We start from the raw sequence: 21673 nt of genomic DNA, 5'->3' as shown, positions 1-21673 counted from the left end.
TTCTCTTAACTGCAACCCAGGAACCTCTTTTGAAACAAGAAAGAGTTCTGGTTCCAGGGCATGGCTTTCCATAGATCACATCTCTCTGAACCAAATTTCCTTCCTGGGCAAACTGACTGAGTTAGGGGTTCTCAGCTCTACTGCCTTTCAATATCACCTTGAGGTGCTTTGAAACATCTATGTTTGGATTCTTGGAATGCACTCCAGACCTATTTAATCTAACTCTCTGAGGGCAGAGCTTCTCCAAAAGGTGCTGATATATGTTCAGGTTAGGGAAGCACAGGGCTGTGTGAGCTCCATGCCAGGATCTTCTAGAATGTCCAACAAAGGCGTAGGAGAAAGAAAGAGCTCCCTAACCACGCAAAGTCTCATTTTCATGTGGGAGAGTGGGCCTGAGGAGATTTGCTTTTCTCTAGAAGCCTTCAGAAAGCTGAGGAGAAAGCAGTGTTATCAGAGAAAAGAGCAGAGTGTCAACATGAGCGACTGCCAGCAAGACCCCCTGAAAACTGGAGGAGGAGCCTGTCTCTCAGTGGGCAAATTCCAACCTTGTCTTGATCCCACTTATCACTCCCAAACTCTTCCATCTCAGCCCTAAAGGAGGAGACAGACACACAGACAATGAGCTCAAAGTGCTCCAGCACATGGAAAGGAATTTCATGAGAAGCCTCACACCATGCTCCCTTCCTCTGGCTCAGGGACATCAGATGTGCCGTGGGGTCACCGCAGTTGCTGTCTTCCCTGTGGCCACTTGGTGAGCAGTCCCCACCTTTGTTGTGCTGCTCACATCTTGCGAAGCTTTCAGATGCCCTCCAGCCCAAGAAAGCCTTCAGATGTTGACTCAGGACCAACAACTAGGGTCAAGAGCCAAGATCTTGACTTCATTCATGTATGCAACACATATTTATTGAATGAATGACTTTGCCATGGACAGAGCAGTTGCTATGGGGGAGCCCTACTAGAGAGATGTCTGATAAAAATCTGAGAGAGGGCATAGGCAACACAACTTTATAAAAAGAAAAAGTCACCTAGAATTGACACCGTAAAAATAGAAAATTTATTTTAATCCTAAATGGGCACAGAAAAGATTCTGATGGATGTATAATTTATGCATATATATGCAAATTAAGGTACCAATTATGCAGAAGAGGGTTGGGTGGCATTTGTAAAGACCAGCCATGCTCTAAGCTGTCACCTGCCTGCCTGCTTCTCTCTGGAGTCAAATTCAGACCAGATGGCAGGAATTAGAAAGGAAGAAACCACCTTCCTTGAACTTTCACCTTCAAGTCTAAGCATGAACTTTGAAGTAGTGAGGCTGCTTTGGTTATCATTCAAGAACTCTTTGGGGGCCTGCAACGGGACACTGATTCTGGAATTAATAATACTCCACTCCAGTACTCTTGCCTGGAAAATCCCATGGATGGAGGAGCCTAGTGGGCTACAGTCCATGGGGTCGCTAAGAGTGGACACGACTGAGGGACTTCACTTTCATGCATTAGAGAAGGAAATGGCAACCCACTCCAGTGTTCTTGCCTGGAGAATCCCAGGGACGGGGGAGCCTGGTGGGCTGCCGTCTATGGGGTCTCACAGAGTCGGACACAACTGAAGCGACTTAGCAGCAGCAGCAGTAGCAGCAGCATGCGAACTTTGCTAGGCTCTTACATGGGCTGCTGAAATAACGTCTGTAAGATGCCTTGACTTTCTCAGAATAAGAAAGGTTTATGTGTTATTAGAAAAGCAGCAAAACAGAATGCCTCACAAGATAAGAGAGTCCATTTCTTTTAAGGGAACAGATGACAAGTGTTTACCTATGCACATAAGTGAACACACACAGACACACACACTCAGCATCACCTTAGAATGGGGGCATGTACAATTCCCCCAGTGAATCTCAGTTCTGCTCCATTCAGGGCCAAATGCTGATCACATGCACAGTGCTGATTGCTTCTCCTTCCTCTGTAAGAGTGTTCCCTCTAGACTACTGAGTCAGCTTCATTATCCAAATAAACATCTGCTATATTTTGTTGTTAGTAATGATAATGACTAGCTGGGGTCACTAAGGATGGGCTTAACGCATACCATACAAATGGAAAATTTGAGAAAATTGGAAGCTTTGGAAACACTGCAATTGTGCTTCCCTATTTATTTTCAAAAATCAAGACTCTGCCTTATATTAGGGTCATACTATTTTGTTAGAATGCCCAGGACACCAGCCCTAGGGTTTACAGAGTCCAAAGAATTACACAGAATTGTTGGTTGGGGGGGGGGGGTTTAGGAGCCTGAGCCGAGGAATTTTGAAGGTCTTTTAGGGCCTGCAGTGAGCCCATGGGATACAAGATCCCAGCTCTAGCCTTTGGGCTGATAAGGGATGCTGTAGTTTGTTGTGGAATCTGGGAAGGAGGGCTTTCTGGGCGGATCCATTCCGGAGGTCTCTCACATGCCAGCTGCCAGTCCTGCTGCATGCTGGGAAGGAGGGCTGCTGGGACAGAGTCCATGTGCTCAAAGCTGAGCCTCTCTGTGGATGTGGCACGACCTGCAAGCGGCGCTTTCACTGATTCAATGTGGGAAACTTCCCCCAGGAGGATGGTGTGGTGTGAGGTCTGAGCACACACTGACATGTCTGTGGGGATCATGAATTTCAGGATCTGATGGGAAGCAGAAGCCTCTCTGAGGACAGTTCCTGCATTTTCTATTGTTGTGACCACCAAGCTGAAAGCCTTCGGTGTGTCTCAAAGGCAGATGGCATATATTAGAGCTTCATTAACCTCTAGAGCAACTGTTGATGTGAGTCTACCTAGGCTTAGAATCTAGTGCTGGGAGCCTGATCTTGGGACAGCTGCTGTCTGAAAGATAAACTCATTTACTTTCCTGAACTTCATTTCCACATGAAATGAGCGTGCATTGTCAGAAGCAAGGTTCTCAACCCCGAAGTTAAGAAGAGGCTACTGCAAACTCAGATTGGTGAGCTCAGGACATAATTCTTAGAGGGACTGGGTGTGTAGGGGACTCTCTATTCCTGTTTCCTTATCTAGACAACGGAGCAGAGATGGGTCCCACTGTAGGGAAAAGATGCCTTTTCTCGAGTTTCCATTTGGAAGGATGCTTGACTTTTCTTCATTCTTTCAGAATCCCTGCTGCCTCTCTAACAGGCTTTGTTTTCTGTGGGTATAATTTCTGGAAGAGATTAACATCTCCATTTCCGACACTGTGGAGGGTTGACCCTGACTGGGAATAACAGTGTAAACCACCTATTCAAATTGTGGGGATAAAGACTGTACAATGCTTTGCAGTCATTAAGTGCTCCCCCAATTTTTAAGGATAAAGCATTTTTCATGTGGGTTTTATATACAAAATTTATGTCAACTAATTAAAATATGCTTTACTCTGAGGCTTAGCCAGAACAGATGAAAACTTGAAAATAATAATCAAAGACCAAAACACCTCCATATAGCTTTCTTAACTCTATACCCATGCTTGCTCTAAATCCACATCTATTAATACCATTCTGAGTCTATCTCTGGGAGAGGTAGTGTATTGATTAGAAAGGTTTTTGCCTGCAAGTAACAAAAATCTAAAAATGGCTTAAACAAATAGGAGTTAATTTTTCTTACATTATCAAAAGGCTGGAGGTGACAGTTTTCCGATTGGATTGTTAGCACAACATTTCCAAAGGGTGTGTGTCTCTGATTTTCTTGGCTTTTCCTTCAGGATTGCAAGATAGCTGCTTCAGTTCCAGGCACGAAGTCCTCTATTCAAAAGAGAAAATTGACAAGTATAATGGTTTTAAAATGTAGCCTCAAGTCTTTTGATGCGTCTCCCATTCAAGCAGGGGTTCCATGCTCCCCGCCCCCCAACCTCGAGGGGGTTTGTGACTGCTTCAACCAGTAGAGTATGGTAGAAGTGGCATTATGTAACTTTTGAGGGTATATCTTCAATGTCATGTAGCTTCTGCCTCGTTCTCATGGAACACTTACTATCTGGATGTTCCTTTTGGCATTCTTGGAATTCTCCTTTTCCAAATTCAAATTCCATGCTGTGAGAGGCCCAGGCTATACAGAAAGTCCATTATAGGTGCTTCGATTGACCTATAATGGTCAATGGTCAATGGCTCAGTACCAACTGAGCCCAGCCTTTGAGTCACCCCAGCCCAGGTGGCAGAGAAGAAGTGAAGAAGCCTCCAGATGATTCCAGCCCCTGGCCCTTCGAAATATCCCCAGATAAAGACCCTGACTTCATGGAGGAAAGATAAGCCATCCACACCATGTTCTGTATAAATTCCTGACCCACAGAATTAATTTTGAGCATAATAAAGTGATGGTTGTTTTCTATCACTATGTTTGAGGTGGTTTGATCGGCAACTGTGGATGCCTAGAAATAGAAGAATTAGAAATGCGGTGCCAACCACATCTTCCCTAAGTGAAAAAATAAAACATTTCCCAGAAGGTCCCCAGCAGACTTCCCTGCATAACTTGCTAGTCATGACATGGTCACCCCTGTCTGCAAGGGAAGCTGGAAACTCAAGAAATACTTTTGATTAAAAGTCATCTTTTCTGGGGAAGGTATACCAAACAAAACAGAGGTACTTTTAGCAAGGAGGAGTGGGGAGAATGAATATTGGATAGCTAGATTACAGAGCTTGCCACAGTAGCATAAGAAAAAGATATATTTTTAAATCATATGCATATGTGAAAGTGAAAGCGAAAGTTGCTCAGTCATGTCCTACTCTTTGCAACCCCGTGGACTATACAGTCCATGGAATTCTCCACGCCAGAATACTGGAGTGGGTAGCCTTTCCCTTCTCCAGGGGATCTTCCCAATCCAGGGATCAAACCCAGGTTTCCCACATTGCAGGCGGGTTCTTTACCAGCTGAGCCACAAGGGAAGCCCAAGAATACTGGAGTGGGTAGCCTATCCCTTCTCCAGCGGATCTTCTTGACCCAGACTTGAACTGGGGTCTCCTGCATTGCAGGCAGACTCTTTACCAACAGAGCTATCAGGGAAGCCCTAGTATATATATACACACGCACAAACACACTACATGGTATCTATACTATATACTAATGTATGTTGATTGCTACATTTCTAAATAAAGGTTGGAACAGAAACTTAATATACAGAAAATAAGGTGAAAGAGAGGAATGGGTAGGGGAAGCACTACCCTCTCAAATTAGAATTAGTTTGGGTTTTGGTGTGGTTTTTGGTGTGGGTTAAATGTCTTTGGAGACTCAGACATACTTTGCCTGTGACTCTGAACACTGTATTCTCTTAACTTGCCCCATTTCTCTCATTCTACATCCAATGTATTTATTTTAAAGCCATTGAGCTAGAGCCGGTTGTCTCCAGTTCATACTAGTTAAAGAGTCACATAATATAAATCTTTAGCTTTCACTGTGCCTTCTATATATTCAGTTTTATTTCAGGAATGTTAAGTTTTATAACAGAGTAGTAGTCAAATAAAACATTCTCCCCAACTCTGAAAATTTTTTTAAAAGGAAAATCTTAAGGCAAACATTATCATTAAAGTTGAACAAATGTATCTTGGGCAATTCTAGGCTGAGTTACTAAGTTGTTAGGCAAACTCTGCTTAACAAATGCCTTTCTATACTTTTTTATAATACTGGCCTGTTTCTCCACTACATTTCTGGGTTACTAGTGAATATTTGTGTGTCTTCTGCTAAGTCATACGTATTATGTTTTTAAATACCCAGTAGAGTTTTAAAATGTCAACACTGGAATGGAGTTTAGCTCCATAGACTAAGAGGTTTAATTCAAATGACTATAGAGACCAGGAAATTCTCATGATCGAGAAAAGTGTTGCAGGTGGAGACCACAGGGAGTGATGGGGATGATAGTCAACTTAGGAATATGTGTCCTTTGCTGATTAGGATCCCCTGTGGGAATGCTTGGCCTAGGGTTTTAGATTTTTAAATCTAAGTCAGAAATCTAGGTTGAATTTCCCAATTTTGGGGTTGGGATTTTAGGTTGAATTTCCCAATTTTTAAATCCTTGGATGCTTTTCAAATGTGTTCCAAGGGAACCTAATGTAGTTTAACTTTCCCATGGAGATTTTGTGACCTACACTAAATAATCTAGCTATTAAGAAAGGAGAAGGAGAAAAATTCAATTCATTTAGCTTCTTACTATAGGCACAAAGTCCACTATGGGGTTAAAGAATCTGCCTGCAATGCAGGAGACACAGGAGACATGGATTTGATCCCTGGGTCAGGAAGATCTCCTGGAGAAGGTAATGGCAACCCAATCCAGTATTCTGGCCCAGAAAATCCCATGGACAGAGGAGCCTGATGGGCTACAGTCCATGGAGTCACAGAGTCAGACATGACTGAGCAACTAACACACACACAGGCACATGCTAGTTATTATTATCAGTTATTTTTCACATGGGTCTTAATTAATACAGAAAAAGTTTTTTGTTCAGTCATTAAGTCGTGTCTGACTCTGTGACCCCATGGACTGTAGCACTCTAGGCTCTTCTGTCCTTCACTATCTCCTGGAGGTTATTCAAACTCATGCCTATTGAATTGGTGATGCGATCTAATCATCTCATCCTCTGCTTCCCTCTTCTCCTTTTGCCTTCAGTCTTTCCCAGCATCAGGGTCTTTTTCAATGAATCAGCTCGCCAAAGTATTGGAGCTTCAGCTTCAGCATCCATCCTTCAGTGAATATCCAGGGTTAATCAACCATTTAACAGTCAAAGTATCCACTATTTCTTTTCTCTTCAGGGACCTCTTTCATGGACAGGTGGCTTACTTAAGACTTAAGGATCAAGATCCACACCACGTTAACACTACACCTAGACACCAGAAGAACATTCTGAAATATCCCACGTGTTCAGTCTTACACACCATTCACTGTTGTTCTTTTCATCAGATCAGAATCCCACTATGAGAATTTTGGAACAAACAGTTCTCTTAAAGCCATCCAGTTGGCATTCATTCCTTTTAAGTTAAGTGTTAAGATAAGAGGATTAGAAGGAACGATTTTGCTTGAAACTTGGAAGGTTGATTTGGAGGGATGGGAGTATACAGCGGATGCATGGATCAGCCAAAGCTTATTAAAAAAAAAAAAAGTGGAATGTCATAAAAGCAATTGTTCTTCATGTCCCAGTCTTCTATAAAGAATCTCTTTGAGTATCATTAAACATTTTATCAGGAAATTCAAATCAAGCCTCCACAAGAAGGACAGATGGCTTTTTTTTTTAGAAGAGCAGTACAACATGGATGGCTTTTACAGAGTTTAGGAACACGAGTCAGCAGCTTCAGATGATAGCTTTCTTAGAAGAGCAACAGTACTGCCCTGACCACAAAGTACACAGCAGGGCATTCTCGAGCTTTGTGTTTATTCTCTAGCTGTGCATGTTTTATTAATTGGTCTGCAAAGCTCAGTTCTGCTCCCGAGGCAGGCATTCTACTGTCCCAGAGAACAGCTGGACTTCCTCAGAGTCTGCAAGCAAGCCAGGTCGCCTTTCTTTCCCCTCAGCCATATAAGAATGGTTGGAGAACTTGGTTTTTCTCACCGCTAAGGGGCTACCAGACACCTCTCTGCTTTCTCTAATCTTTCCTTGGACTTTTGTGTGTGTGTGTGTGTGTGTGTGTGTCATGTCTTTCTAATCACCTTTGAAAGACATTTCTTTCTGTCTTGAGTGTATCTCTTGTGTTCCCTCTGACAGTTAAATACATTATTTAGCTTCTTCCTGTATTGTTTTTTTTTGTTTTTCTCTTTTGACGGTGAAAAATAGAGGGGGAAAGCTTGCTACGGAAACCTCAGCACGCGTGTTTCACTTGCCCATTGTTTCCCCGTGCCTAGCACAGCGGTGTGCAACTCAAAACTTTTATTCAGTGGATGGATGGATGAATGGATTGATGACTACACGTTTGTGAGGAAGGTGTGGAATCCAGCGGAAGGTGCAGCACAAGCATGAAAGGAACGACTCTAGGCAACAGGTGAGGCATTTAAGTGAAATTCTCCTGCTCTTTCTCTGTGATATGTGCGTGCTTGCCCGTTCATTCACTTGTTCCACAACATTTACTGAGCGTCCACTTTTCTCCAGTTCCTGTGCAGTACAGTGGCGGACAGGCCACTAGTGGCCTAGTGCCCTGGGGTACATGCTGGGAAGGAGGTGGCCAGGTGGGCTATGAGAGCACAGAGATGCCTGCAGACTATGGGAAGATGAGGTTTGGTTCTCATCTTGCTCTTATCAGTTTAAAGTCAGAGTATTGGAGAGGTAATCTAAGCAATGGTTATGCTTTCAATATGAATCCTCTTTCTTTCATTTCTTGTCTCCTAGTACCCTTCACTTGCCTTGAGAATGAAAATGCTTCTCTTTCCATCCAGAGGGGGGTAATAGGGCCCTCTGGTTTTAAACACCAAGGTCTCCAGGTATTCTAGCAGGTATGCAGGATTGCAAATGCTTTTGCTCAAGGGTAGTGGGAACCTAATCTCTTTCCAACGAAGAGTCTTCCCAACAGGGATACGGTCTTAAGGAACAGAGAACATATGGGAGGAGACCCCAGTATCAGAAAGAAGTTTCCTGGATCATAGATCCCTGTTGCCTAAGTAAAGCCTGAGGCCTGATTCTAGAGCGTTGTCCTAAGGTGGGTCTGCAGCCTGGTTAGCGCCCCTGCACCGAGGGGCACTGTTTGAGTGCCTAAAAGATGCTCTAAACCTGTGGCCTCCCCAGCGACCTTCCAGTCTTCATCACGAGACAGTGTTGCAGGTCTACATGAGAGTGCTTTCCCACTGACCATCCGGCTAGTGACTGAGTAGTTAGAACACCAGCTCTGCCTCAAGCCATATCATCCAGGGCCCTCCTCAGAGGACCCCTCCCTGTGATGTTCAGAGCACTTGTAAATCTAACAGACGCTTGGTTATCCCTGGGGAGGAGCTTCTGTAGATATATTTTGGGGGTCAAATGGAATAATCCAAGTGACCCGTCTCGGGAAGTGGGGAGGGGCCATTAAAGGTCAAGTGCGATCTGAAATCTCCCAGCTTGTGTTTGAATCCTGCTTTCATCACTTAGTAGCTGTACAAACATAACCTTGGGCAAATTGCTGAGCCTCTCTGAATCTTAGTGCTCTTATCTATAAAGTGAGGTCCTAGTTCTAGTTGGGAGGATTCAATAGGCATTTACGTGTGAAGTAGTTGTCCCAGTGCCTGGCACATAACATATGCTCAGTACATGTGTTGTTATTTATTTATGTATTTTTAAAAAATTGGAATATAATTGCTTTACTATGTTGCATTAGTTTCTGCTGTACAACAGTATGAATCATCATCAGTTCAGTTCACTTCAGTTGCTCAGTCGTGTCCGACTCTTTGTGACCCCATGAATTGCAGCACGCCAGGCCTCCCTGTCCATCACCAACTCCCGGAGTTCACCCAGACTCATGCGCATTGAGTCGGTGATGTCATTCAGCCATCTCATCCTCTACCATCCCCTTCTCAGACTTTATTTTTTTGGGCTCCAAAATCACTGCAGATGGTGATTTCAGCCATGAAATTAAAAGATGCTTACTCCTTGGAAGGAAAGTTATGACCAACCTAGATAGCATATTCAAAAGCAGAGATATTACTTTGCCAACAAAAGTCCGTCTAGTCAAGGCTATGGTTTTTCCAGTAGTCATGTATAGATGTGAGAGTTGGACTGTGAAGAAAGCTGAGTGCCAAAGAATTGATGGTTTTGAACTGTGGTGTTGGAGAAGACTCTTGAGAGTCCCTTGGACTGCAAGGAGATCCAGCCAGTCCATCCTAAAGGAGACCAGTCCTGCGTGTTCATTGGAAGGACTGATGCTGAGGCTGAAACTCCAATACTTTGGCCACCTCATGCGAAGAATTGACTTATTGGAATCAGCTATAAGTATACATATATCCCCTCCCTCCCTATTTTATTTTTGTTATTGTTTTTATTGTTCTAAGGACTCAAAGGATATGTCAGGGATGGCTACAACTCTCCGGAGTCTGAAGGAAAGACTTGAGCTCTAAGTGTCCACTCATCTACCCAGTCTCAGCCCTTATTTGGAGAACTTACTTATTCTTCTCCAGGTCTGGGATCAAGGAATGGTGGAAAATGCAGAATTTTTATTTCATTTTTAAAAAATATTTATGAGTCAGTTCAGTCACTCAGTCGTGTCCGACTCTTTGCGACCCCATAAACCACAGCACGCCAGGCCTCCCTGTCCATCACCAACTCCCGGAGTTTACCCAAACTCATGTCCATTGAGTGGGTGATGCCATCCAACCATCTCATCCTCTGTTGTCCCCTTCTCCTCCTGCCCTCAATCTTTCCCCATGTCAAGGTCTTTTCCAGTGAGTCAGCTCTTCACATCAGGTGGCCAAAATATTGGAGTTTCAGGTTCAACATCAGTCCTTCCAGTGAACACCCAAGACTGATCTCCCCTAGGATGGACTGGTTGGATCTCTTTGCAGTCCGAGGGACTCTCAAGAGTCTTCAATACCACAGTTCAAAAGCATCAATTCTTCAGGGCTCAGCTTTCTTTATAGTCCAACTCTCGCATCCATACATGACTACTGGAAAAACCATAGCCTTAACTAGATGGACCCTTTTTGACAAAGTAATGTCTCTGCTTTTTAACATGCTGTCTAGGTTGGTCATAACTTTCCTTCCAAGGAGTAAGCATCTGTTAATTTCATGGCTGCAGTCACCATCTGCAGTGATTTTGGAGCCCAGAAAAATAAAGTCAGCCACTGTTTTCACTGTTTCCCCATCTATTTGCCGTGAAGTAACTGGGTATTTTTATCCAAATGGACCATGGATTCTAGAGTATCTTTTAATTGGAAACCAAAGGCCTTTGTCTTCTCCTAAGTTTCTCTGCATCCTATTTTGTCCCATTATTCTACCACTAACTACATTATTACCTCTCATTGGCCATTCTATCTCTGCCTTGCATCCAGCTCCCATTGCTGGCCAGAAGAGATTGCAGACTGATCTGAGGGATGGGGACTCAGCATCATCTATAAAGGATTAGGACCTATTTCTGCTCAAAGACTTTTGAAACCAGAACAGAAAGGGAGCATGCTTATGTTCAATTAGGTTCTTTTCAGCAGTGGTTATTTCTTAATTTTTCAATTCAATGTCTCATGTTGTTCTTTTCTACCTTCTTGTCATTGTGCTAGATTCAATAAACACTACTGATGGTTTACTTGGCCAAATGCGGTGCTTTCAGGGACAGTTACATCCCCTGCCCTTCCCCACTTCCCCAGGCTGTAGTTCTCTTATTTTTATTACTTGAGAAAATTCCCCATCTCTAGTTATTCAATTAATAGTACAAAGGAAGAAGATGTTATACAGAATATCACTGACAGGATGAAGAAGGAAATTACTGAGAAGTGATTTTATATTGTTTCTGTTGCCCTGGAAAATTTTCTTGTTTAGATTCCAAAAATTACTTATTTTAACCTAACAAGTCTCAAGCTTCAATCTTTGTAAACAATGGGTGTTGCTCTAAAATGATAGACGATGACTGAAAAGTCAAAAGAGATTTTAAAACTACTGAATCGGTTGGCAATATGTGTTCAATGAGTGGCTTCCTAAGTGGCTCAGTGGTAAAGAATTTGCCTACAATGCAGGAAATGCAGGTTCAATCCCTGGGTCAGGAAGATCCCAGGGAGAAGGAAATGGCAACGCACTCCAGTATTCTTGCCTGGGAAATCCCAGGCACAGAGGAGCCTGTCGAGCTACAGTTTATTAAGTCGCAGAAGAGTTGAACATGACTGAGCAGCTAAACAAAAACAACAAAAGTTAAAATGGGCATCTTATTTTCATGATTATAACGGTGCACAGAGTGCCTTTGGCAAGCTAGGGACATTTCTATTTAATTTTCCACTCTATCTTGTGTAAGGAGTTGGATATCTGAAAAGCTGTAATAACTTTAACATGGAATCATTCTGGTAGATTACCAAAAGGCATTGTTCTTCCAAAAGTAGTTGGATAGCTTTCTTTCTACGGAAACTGTGAATCCAGTACCAAGGCCAGAAAAGTAAAGACTTAGACAGAGGTAAACTTTATATTGAGCATGAAACAGCTTCTGAGCCACCAACTGCTTCATTTGGACAAAACGAAAACTTAAAAGCAGAGAGAGAAAAGAGAGAGAGAGAAAAACTAGACATGTTTAGATAGTATGAAACTTGATGGAAATAAATTTTGATTTGTGACTAATGCTCTCAATTATATTCCAATTTTATCCTGTAAAACCAGCTAGGGGAAACAATAGCCTGTTGTAATTGAGAAGGGAAAATAATTATATCTATAGGAAGGAACTTTGAGCTTGAGATTTGCTTTTATATAAAAAAAGCAAGTATGTTCACTAATAGTGAAACAAAAGGCAGAATATTTGGGATCCTAAGACTTTGAATTTTAAAGAAGTAACACCACCAGTATGTGAAGTATGGAAAAAGTGAAGAAAAAGATAGAACAGTGAGGGCCAGCCAGGGCAGAAATTGGGAGATGTCTTAGCTGAGGCGGGTACTTAATGGAGGGTGACTTCTGGGCTGTTTCTTTGAGTCACCAGCATTTTTTCTCTTGTCTAGACCAGGGGTCTTTCCCACTTTACCTCCTGTCCTGTGCCAATCCTCTCTTTGTAGTATGTTGTCTAGAGTTAGCTTTTGACACCTGGAAGATACTAAGAAGGTCCTCACTGCTCGAGAATTCCCTGGTTTAGCTGAAAGTTGCTTGGACTGGCAAACTCTGTCCTTGATAAGGCAACTTCTTTACTACAGATCAAACGTGCTTGCTGTGAAATAAAGGAAGGCTGTAGGATTTGGTGTTGTGGGTGGGTGGTCCTATTGGTCTGGGTTTATGAGGGGGAAATTTCTTACAGCAAGTGACACTTGAGCTGCACATACTATGAAGAAGCAGCCACGACGAGGAAAGCACTTGTTAGACTCACAGACTTAAAATATTTGTACTAGATATTGCTCATTTGAAGGCAGGCTGCCGTCTATGGGATCGCACAGAGTTGGACACGACTGAAGTGACTTAGCAGCAGCAGCAGCAGCAGCAGCAGAGGTAAGTCTGGATGGAGCAGAAGGTGCAGGCTAGAAACTGGAACAATATTTATCGTTATTCCTTTACCTTACATCTTAAATGTCTGTTTATCTATCTCATACAAGTTGAAGATAACAATAAAGCATGCACATGATAAGAATTCAAATAATATGCAATGGCAAATGATGAAAAATCTCCCTCCCAAAGACAGTCACTGTATCTAGTTTCTTGTGGACCCTTTTGGAGATATTCTGTCTAGACATATACATTCATATGTCCATTTCTCTCTCTCTCTCCATCCCCCTCTTTCACACAAACAGCAGCTTACATTCCACCCTGGTCTGTATCTTGTTTTTTGTTGTTGTTTGCTTATGTTTTGTTTGTTTGTTTGTTTTCTATCTTAACAATATATTCTAGAAATTGTTTCACTGCATGGTCACAATTTGTGGCATCCAGATTGGGGTGTAAGATATGACAAAGGATTGTTTCTGCTTTGTAGATTCACTTTCACAAAAGATTTTAAGAGTACAATGATTGTATTGCATTTAATTAAGTATTTAAGGGAATGTACTTTATTAACCTAGTGTTCACTTGCTTGGCTTGGCACATGTGTGTTGGGGGGAGAGTGGGAGGCAGGTGGGCCTGGAAGGAGGAAAGCACTTTAAACAGCTACTATAGGAATCAAGTGTAGAGGCAGACAGGATGGAACACAGTAACCACACCCAGCTGGTTTCAGCCCTGTTTCCAGCCATCATATTTTTAAGAGAATGCCCCTCCATTAGGTGATCCTAACTGGAGCTGGATGACATTTAAAGGAATCACAAACTTCTCATTAGTTTTTGTTTGTTAGTTTATAGATTTTATTTTTTTAAGAGAAGTTTTAGGCTCACAGTACAACTGGAAGAGGATGCAGAGGTATCAAGTACAGCACATGCATTTTTTTTTTTAAGTCGCTCAGTTGTGTCCAACTCTTTGCGACCCTATGGACTGTAGCCTGCCAGGCTCCTCCATCCATGGGATTTTCCAGGCAAGAATACTGGAGTGAGTTGCCATTTCCTTCTCCAGGGGATCTTCCCGACCCAGAGATGTGAACCCGAGTCTCCCGCATTGCAGGCAGGTTGTCTACCGTCTGAGCCACCGGGGAAGCCCACAGCACGAGCATAGCTTCTCCTGTTCATCCCCTATTACAGAGGTACTTCTGTGATAATTATTGAATCTACATTGACACATGGTAATCACCTAAAGTCCATAGTCCGCCTTAAGGTTCACTCTTGGTATTACACATTCTATGTGTCTGAATAAATGTATGCTGCTGCTGCTGCTGCTGCTGCTAAGTCGCTTCAGTCGTGTCCGACTCTGTGTGACCCCATAGACAGCAGCTCACCAGGCTCCTCCATCCCCGGGATTTTCCAGGCAATAGTACTGGAGTGGGGTGCCATTGCCTTCTCCGAATAAATGTATAATAACATGTAAAATCCACTATTATAATATTATCCTACAGAATATTTTCACTGCCCTAAAAATCCTCTGTGCGCCACCTCTTCAACGCTCTCCTATTGGTTTTCAATTATACCTAAAAGTTCTTCAACACACTTTAGCAAACATTTTCGGAGCCCCCGCTGTGTCTGTTTGGCGCTTGTCTTTTCAGTGCTTGAGGAAGCAAATGTTCCCTGCAGGCACAGTGATCCTGCTTGAGAACTTTCTCTTGGCTTATGTGAGGGCAATCAGGACTTGCCAGGGAATTACTGTGCCTGTAGTAGTCCTCATCAGTGACAAGAAGGAGGTGGAGGATAAATATTCCTGTGTCCTCACCCTTCAGTGGGACAACTCTGGGATGCAGTCCATCCTGTATCCTAGTTGTACCCAGGGGGATTAAGCCTCAGCTACCCACAGCGTCTTCCCTCTGTATTATTTTTTTCCCCTTGCTTACTTTCCCATTTTCCTTCCCGTGTTTCCAAGGATCTCTTTTATCTACTCGCACTCAAATCATTGTCTTGGGATCTGTTCTGGGCAAAACCAACTTTAGATTCTGGGATCCTTCCAGCTTCATCCTTACTCCAAAAGAAAGTGCATGCCATCACTGAGTGTTAGTGATGGATTCCATTTTGACAGACCCCAGTCTCCTTGACTGTTTCAGAAAATGGGCTTTTTCATTCTTTCCATTGAGCCCCCAACTTGGCCATAGTCCCATTCTCATTTCCAGGGAGAAAACAGTGTGAAGCAGTGCTCATGTGGTCTGTACATTATCTGTTTTCCATGTGAGCAGACGCCTGTGGGAGTTGACCCATGCTATTGACATAAAGCAGCACCTAGCTGGGCTCATGTAAGGAAACAGCAAGAAAGATGTGTCCATCTCAATAATTCTGGCGGTCCTCATTCTGTGCACAATCTGTGGGTTCCCCAGGCAAGGTTTCTCACCTTTTGTAGTCATGTTATAGCTTTCTTGATCTCATTTTTACCTTTTATTTGAAAGGGCTTGTGAAGGTATAAACTGATGAAGAATTTTGGAAATGCTGGTAGGATCCTAGAGATAGAAATTAGCTCCACATTGGGACTCTCAAAAGGTTCTGTTTGTAGCCAATCAAAAAGCAAGGGCTTATGTTTCTCTTACGAGGAGAAAGGTGAACTCAGTAAAAGAAATTAATGTGACTTGAACCGAGGTTTTCAATGGTTGTCTGACCATTTCATGAAAAATTTACATGCCTTTAGTGCAATCATTACACATTCATGGACAAGTTTATTTATTTATTTTTTTAACTAATAAACAAGTGGGATGGAGGCATTGTAATTGAGATTTAGGCGCTTACTGTGTGTTGGGTCTCAGTTCATTCATATATCCATAAGAAAGCAACAGGTGTGGCTTCTCTGTAGAGACTGGTTCATCTAGTAGATGTCTGAAATACTTGGTAAAACTCGTTTTGTGTTAGAAGGAAGTGTAGCTGTTGGTCACAATCTAACTCTCACTGGTCACTTCACGTGTGTGGCTCAGAGGCCACTCAGAATAAAGACTGGATTTGTGTCTCAGGACTATGAAAGTTTTCACATATGCTAGGTCCTCTGGAAAAGAGAGGTGGGAAGCACCAGAAAACAGCTCATCCCAAAGACATTTAACTCTAGCCAAAGACCTGTCATTTGGTCCTGATTATGAGAATTATAGGATTTACTGCCTTGAATGCTCTTCTTAAGTCATCATTTCCATTTTGGAGATGAGAGACTGGAGTTGAAAAGGTTGAAGGAACTTGCTCAAGGTCCCTCAGTTTAGAACTAGACCTCTGGATACTCTCCCTTTGACTTTGAAATAAGTGATTCTCAACCAAGTTTGAGAATAAAGACTCTCCCTTTAAAGGAAAGTTTGGAACGTCTTCTTTTTTTTTTTTTTAGGATGAAAAAGTAATTTATTGGTTTTCATTAAATAGACTATTACACAGAAATAAAAATGAGTAAATCATCAGTTCAGTTCAGTTCAGTCGCTCAGTCATGTCCAACTCTTTGTGACCCGATGAATTGCAGCACGCCAGGCCTCCCTGTCCATCACCAACTTCCGGAGTCACTCAACTCACGTCCATAGAGTCAGTGATGCCATCCGGCCATCTCATTCTCTGTCATCCCCTTCTCCTCCTGCCCCCAATCCCTCCCAGCACCAGGGTCTTTTCCAACGAGTCAATTCTTCGCATGAGGTAGCCAAAGTACTCATTTTTATTACACAGAAATAAAAATGAGTAAATCATAACCACATACAAAACACAGATAAATCTTAAAAAACAGTAAATCATTGGAGAAAAGTAGGTATGCATATAAACAAAAAAGAGAAGAAAAAGTGAAATAGACACAACAAATACATGGTGTATGATCCCAAATACATAAATTCAAAAACAGGCAAAAATAGTCCAAATTGGCTAAGGATTGTGGCAGGCAGATTCCTAAGGTAGCATCCATAATTCCAAGCTCCTGGGCTTATACTCTTATGTGTTCCCCTCCTCTGGAATGTGGGTGGAACTTATGACTCTCTTTTGCCAAAGGGATGAGATGTATACAACTGTGTATATGATTACATTACATAAGACTCTAATGTCTATCCTGCTAGAGTCTCTCTTTCTCTCAAAAGTTTAAAACTTCTGAAGGATAGTAGTCCTGGTTTTTAATAGTCGCTGTTTAAGGAAACACATATATGCACCTGTGTATGTGGTTCCTCTGTGATAACCCAGCCCCACTTCCTATCGTGTAGCTCCATCAAATATCAGAATTCTTTTTCTGTCTCAGGGATCCTTCCAATTGTTCAGTGTTTAAACCTTCATTTGGGGGTGAAGAGAATCAAGAAAGGGGGGGAATCATTTTAGATTCCTTCCTCTCCTTTGACACCTACATTCAATTAGCCACCAAATGTGGCTCCTTCTCCCTCTCCCACTCTGAATGGCCAAACTACACTCGCAAGCAACTGGTCCTCTCACTTCACTTCCACTGCCTCAGGCTCCTCCAGCTTTTTGTTGAGTCACTGAAACAACCTCCACATGGCATCCCAGATTCGATTTCCTTCCTCCTCTAATCCATCCTGGGCACCATTGTTAAGCTTATCTTTCTAAAACACCAGCTTCATGCCAATTCCCTTCTGAGAAATCTGCAGTACTTGGAAACCTCTAATGTCTCTAATACGAAAATACACCTCCATCCCATTTTGGCTTTTGAAGTCCTATCCAACTGATTTCCACTGTTTTTCTGATCAGATGCTGCTGCTGCTGCTAAGTCACGTCAGTCGTGTCCGACTCTGTGTGACCCCATAGATGGCAGCCCACCAGGCTCCCCTGCCCCTGGGATTCTCCAGGGAAGAATACTGGAGTGGGTTGCCATTTCCTTCTCCAGTGCATGAAAGTGAAAAGTGAAAGTGAAGTTTCTCAGTCATGTTAAACTCTTAGCGACCCCGTGGACTGTAGCCTACCAGGCTCCTCTGTCCATGGGATTCTCCAGGCAAGAGTACTGGAGTGGGGTGCCGTTGCCTTCTCCACTGATCAGATGCACTTGGGATCAAATACAGCTTGGCTATATACTGGCTATGAGACCTTAGGGAAGTATCTTACTCTCCTTAAGTCAGTTTCCTGATCTGTAAAATGACCACAGGAATAATGCCTATCTTTCAGGGTTGTTGGGAGAATTGGAAAAATTAGCTAACACCAGATTCATTCATTCAGCCTTTATATTCTTATGCTGCCATTCCTCATTCCTTCCCATGAGCCCTTCTCTCCAGGAAGTCCATTCTCTCTGTCGACGTCTAAATGTGCCATGCTCATTCATGCTCTAGACTTTGTGGGACTCATGTGTTCTCTTCTAAGAAATCTCTATCTTTCCTTCCCTTCCTTTCCTTTCCTCTTTTATTTTTCCAAATTCTATTCTCTCAGAGTCCACCTCAGGATTCACTCTCCCCTAGGAGATCTCCAAACACTGCACCTGGTCTTTGTCCTCTAGACTTCCCAAGTGAAGTGAATAGACAATAAGCCATGAATCACTTAGCCCAATGTCTCCCCAAATGTTCCTGGTGGAAGGTGATGCACATAAAACCGGCCCCATGATCAAGCTACACAGGAAGTCCTACAGACTCCCTGTCTTACAGCTTCATAATTCATATGTGCCCAGTCAAGCTTCTGAAAGGTGCTACAAAAAATTATTTAACTTTGCTCAGTGTTGCAGTTCTCAAATCTATTTGGCTGTGGAACTGGTTTTTCATATAAAAACTGTTAAATCAAGGAGTGTGTGTTGTTAGGAGCACACGGTGAGAAACTGACTTAATGGTCTTGTGATTTTTCTCTCTTTGGGATATTATTTTCCTGGAAGCGGATGATTCCCTCTTTTATTTTTATGTTTCCATCAGCATTTAGCCCTGTGATGTGCATCGTCTAGGTGCTCAATAAATATTTGTTAAGTGGAATAAAGTTTGAAATGTGGAGAAGGAGAATTTGAACATATGGTTCTTATTTTTAGGGGTTCTGGTCAAAGTATGGTAAAAATTAATATGAAAAGTGGTGCCTTAAATAAGATTTGGGAGCCTGTGGGTTTCAATTATGCATGTTATCCTTTTGTTCTATTTATTTAGAGGTGAGAGATTTGGTTAGATGGTAACTCTATGTTCCCATTTGTTTTTCTTTTTAAATGGATTTGAAGTAAGCTATTTAAATAACTTCAAAAGTTTGTTAGGATAGAGCCCCAGCTCTGGGGGCCAGTTTGCATGTATGTTTTCCAGATATGCACACACAGTATCTGTGTAGCATGCCCATCATTTAAGCTGAATTTCTTTTTCAAAGAATCTGAATATCATTTTGATTTAAAACCCATATTTTGGGGCAAAAGTCTGGAAATAATGGGACCAAAGTATACAGTGCTATAATAATTACAACCTTATAGTAGCATTTTCCCTGGATAGTCTAAATAAAGTTTCATTTATTGGAATAACTTTTTAACTGTACCCTTAATTCACCACAGATATTTGAGCTTTAAGTTTTGCTTGATTCTTATATTTGAGATAGAACTCAGATACTTAGTGTATATGCTTACAGGCATATGTTGTTTTATAGGAGAGACTCTTACATTGCAAACTCTGGGGAATATGAAGTTGAAGATGACCTTGGAAGGAAAAAATTGAAAGATGTATTATTGCCCATCAAATGTCTGGATTTCTCAAAGGAGTAGATCTGCTGAAAGGAGTGTCTGTGTTTCTTCCTTAAATGGGTTGGCTGGGGCACTGAAGGCCTTTGGTTTTGTATTCCTTGGTGATGTCTTTTAAAGAGGAAGTGAAGCTCCTGGTGAAGCAAAGGCCAGACATTGGTAGCGTTGAGGTTCACGACATGTTCAGCCTGCGGACTCCTGGATGACCTTGCATTAGTCATGCCTCTCTGGGCCAGTCTCTCCTCCCATACCCTGTGGGAGGGTGGTGCCCCCTCTGAGGTTCGTGTTTGGATGAGTTATCAACCGCAGTGAAGCACCCTCTTGAATCAGTCCTTTGGATCCTGGAGCAAAATAAGAAAAGTGTTCTTCATTCTCATGTTTTTCCATCCATCTTGCTTGTCTGGGTGTGGTGCTTTCATTTCCTCCGATGAGGAGCAGGGGTTCTGTCACTCTTGTTCAGTATTTAAAAATAAAAGCATTGAAGGCTAAGCCTTCAAGCATATACACTTTTAAAGAGCATTTCCATACTTGTGGGGTTTAATGTATAACAGCAGGCATTGATCTTTTAAGACCCCTTTCATTTTCACTCTCATGGAGTACGATAGTGTTTGTGACTTTGTTGAACTGTGAGTGCATTGTTTTATGCATTGCACTGAATCACAAAATTGTTGTTTGACCATGTTTGACTGACAAAACATCACTTTCCTATGAGTCAAGCTACCGTAAGTAAAAGAGTAAAATCTACCCTGGTCGTCTTTCCCTTCAATGCAACTTTCTTTTCTTGCTGGTACAGATTGTCTGAACCTCCATAAATCAAGAGGGAGGGGGACTCAATCCCAGAGTTGTTGACTGGGTTGTCATAGCTGGCTGGGCTCTGGAGTGAGGATGGCCAGTGTTGGGCACAATTAATTCATCCATAGAAGGAAGAAGACATTGAGCAAAATATCTCAATGAAGTAATGGATTTAGATGCTGTCAGGAACATCTAAACAGCATAGCACTTGCTTCTACGTCAAACGTGACATTTGGCATCGAGGGTAAGTTTACAGAGCCAAAGCTAAACGCAGGTCAGAATCTGACACTGTGTTAAACCATTCTGATGTGTAGCGTGTGGCTTATGTTTTTTGATAAGGCCAGCTGCAGTTGATTCGTTAAGCAGTAGGAGAATGCAAGTATAAGAGAAACACATCCTTATGGAAAAAAGATGCAAGTAGAATTATTTTGCTGAGTGGGAAGATGGAGATGGAGGTTGGAGAATGGGGTTAGGAAAGAAAGTAAAAAGTTGAAGAGAGGAGTGGGGATACTGACCAAGGTACTTAGCACCATAAAATGTCAGTGTTTTCTTGGATAATGCTAGTGGCTGTGCATGAGGTAAGAGTGACTAGAGAAACTTGTATCCTTTCTGCAAACAAACAAACAAACAAACCCAAAAAACTCTAAGTTCAGAGAAGACTCTAGTCAGACCCCTGACTTATCAGAAGTGAGAAGTGGGGTTACATTGATCAAAAAGTATTTTATGGTGCAAAGTACCCACCTCTAAATCCAAGTCACAGCTTTTATACAATCTTACATAAAAATCAACCTCATAAAGCATATATCTACACATATTTACATTACCTTTCATTAGGATTCAATCTTTCTTAATCTTCAGCATTAAAAATTTTTTTTTAATTTTTTATTGGTGTATAATTAATTAATAGTGTTGTGTTAGTTTCAGGTATACAGCAAAGTGATTCAGTTATACATGTACATGTATCAGTTCTTTTCCTCAATCTGTTTTTAGTATTGATTGTAAACAGGATATTTTAATAAACAGTTATAGTGGGAAAAAAATAGGTACAGCCCCATTTCTAGCCTGTACTTTGCTGCAATTTATTTTATAAACCTAGTATTATCTGCTTTGAATGTTTTATTCCTGCCAGTGCTCTTTATGGAGGAATAGTGTTGCTAGAAAGCACCTGGCACATACTGGTTGTGCAAGGAAGGTGTGAATATTGTGAACAAA

The 21673-nt window shown here is 42.1% G+C and overlaps 1 long non-coding RNA gene across 1 annotated transcript in view; it reads left to right on the top strand.

The window, feature by feature from the left end:
• Positions 1-8849, top strand: part of LOC133228591 (uncharacterized) — a 35504-nt gene extending 26655 nt beyond the window's left edge. The window contains exon 3 of the long non-coding RNA XR_009730281.1: positions 7754-8849. This is a non-coding gene — a long non-coding RNA (uncharacterized LOC133228591). The remainder of the gene's footprint in view (positions 1-7753) is intronic.
• The last annotated feature ends 12824 nt before the right edge of the window (positions 8850-21673 follow it).

This window comes from Bos javanicus, chromosome 2 (genome assembly GCF_032452875.1).
Source record: "Bos javanicus breed banteng chromosome 2, ARS-OSU_banteng_1.0, whole genome shotgun sequence".
NCBI lineage: Eukaryota > Metazoa > Chordata > Mammalia > Artiodactyla > Bovidae > Bos > Bos javanicus.
Note: the sequence above shows the minus strand (reverse complement) of the source record. Positions and strands in the feature narration are given on the sequence as shown.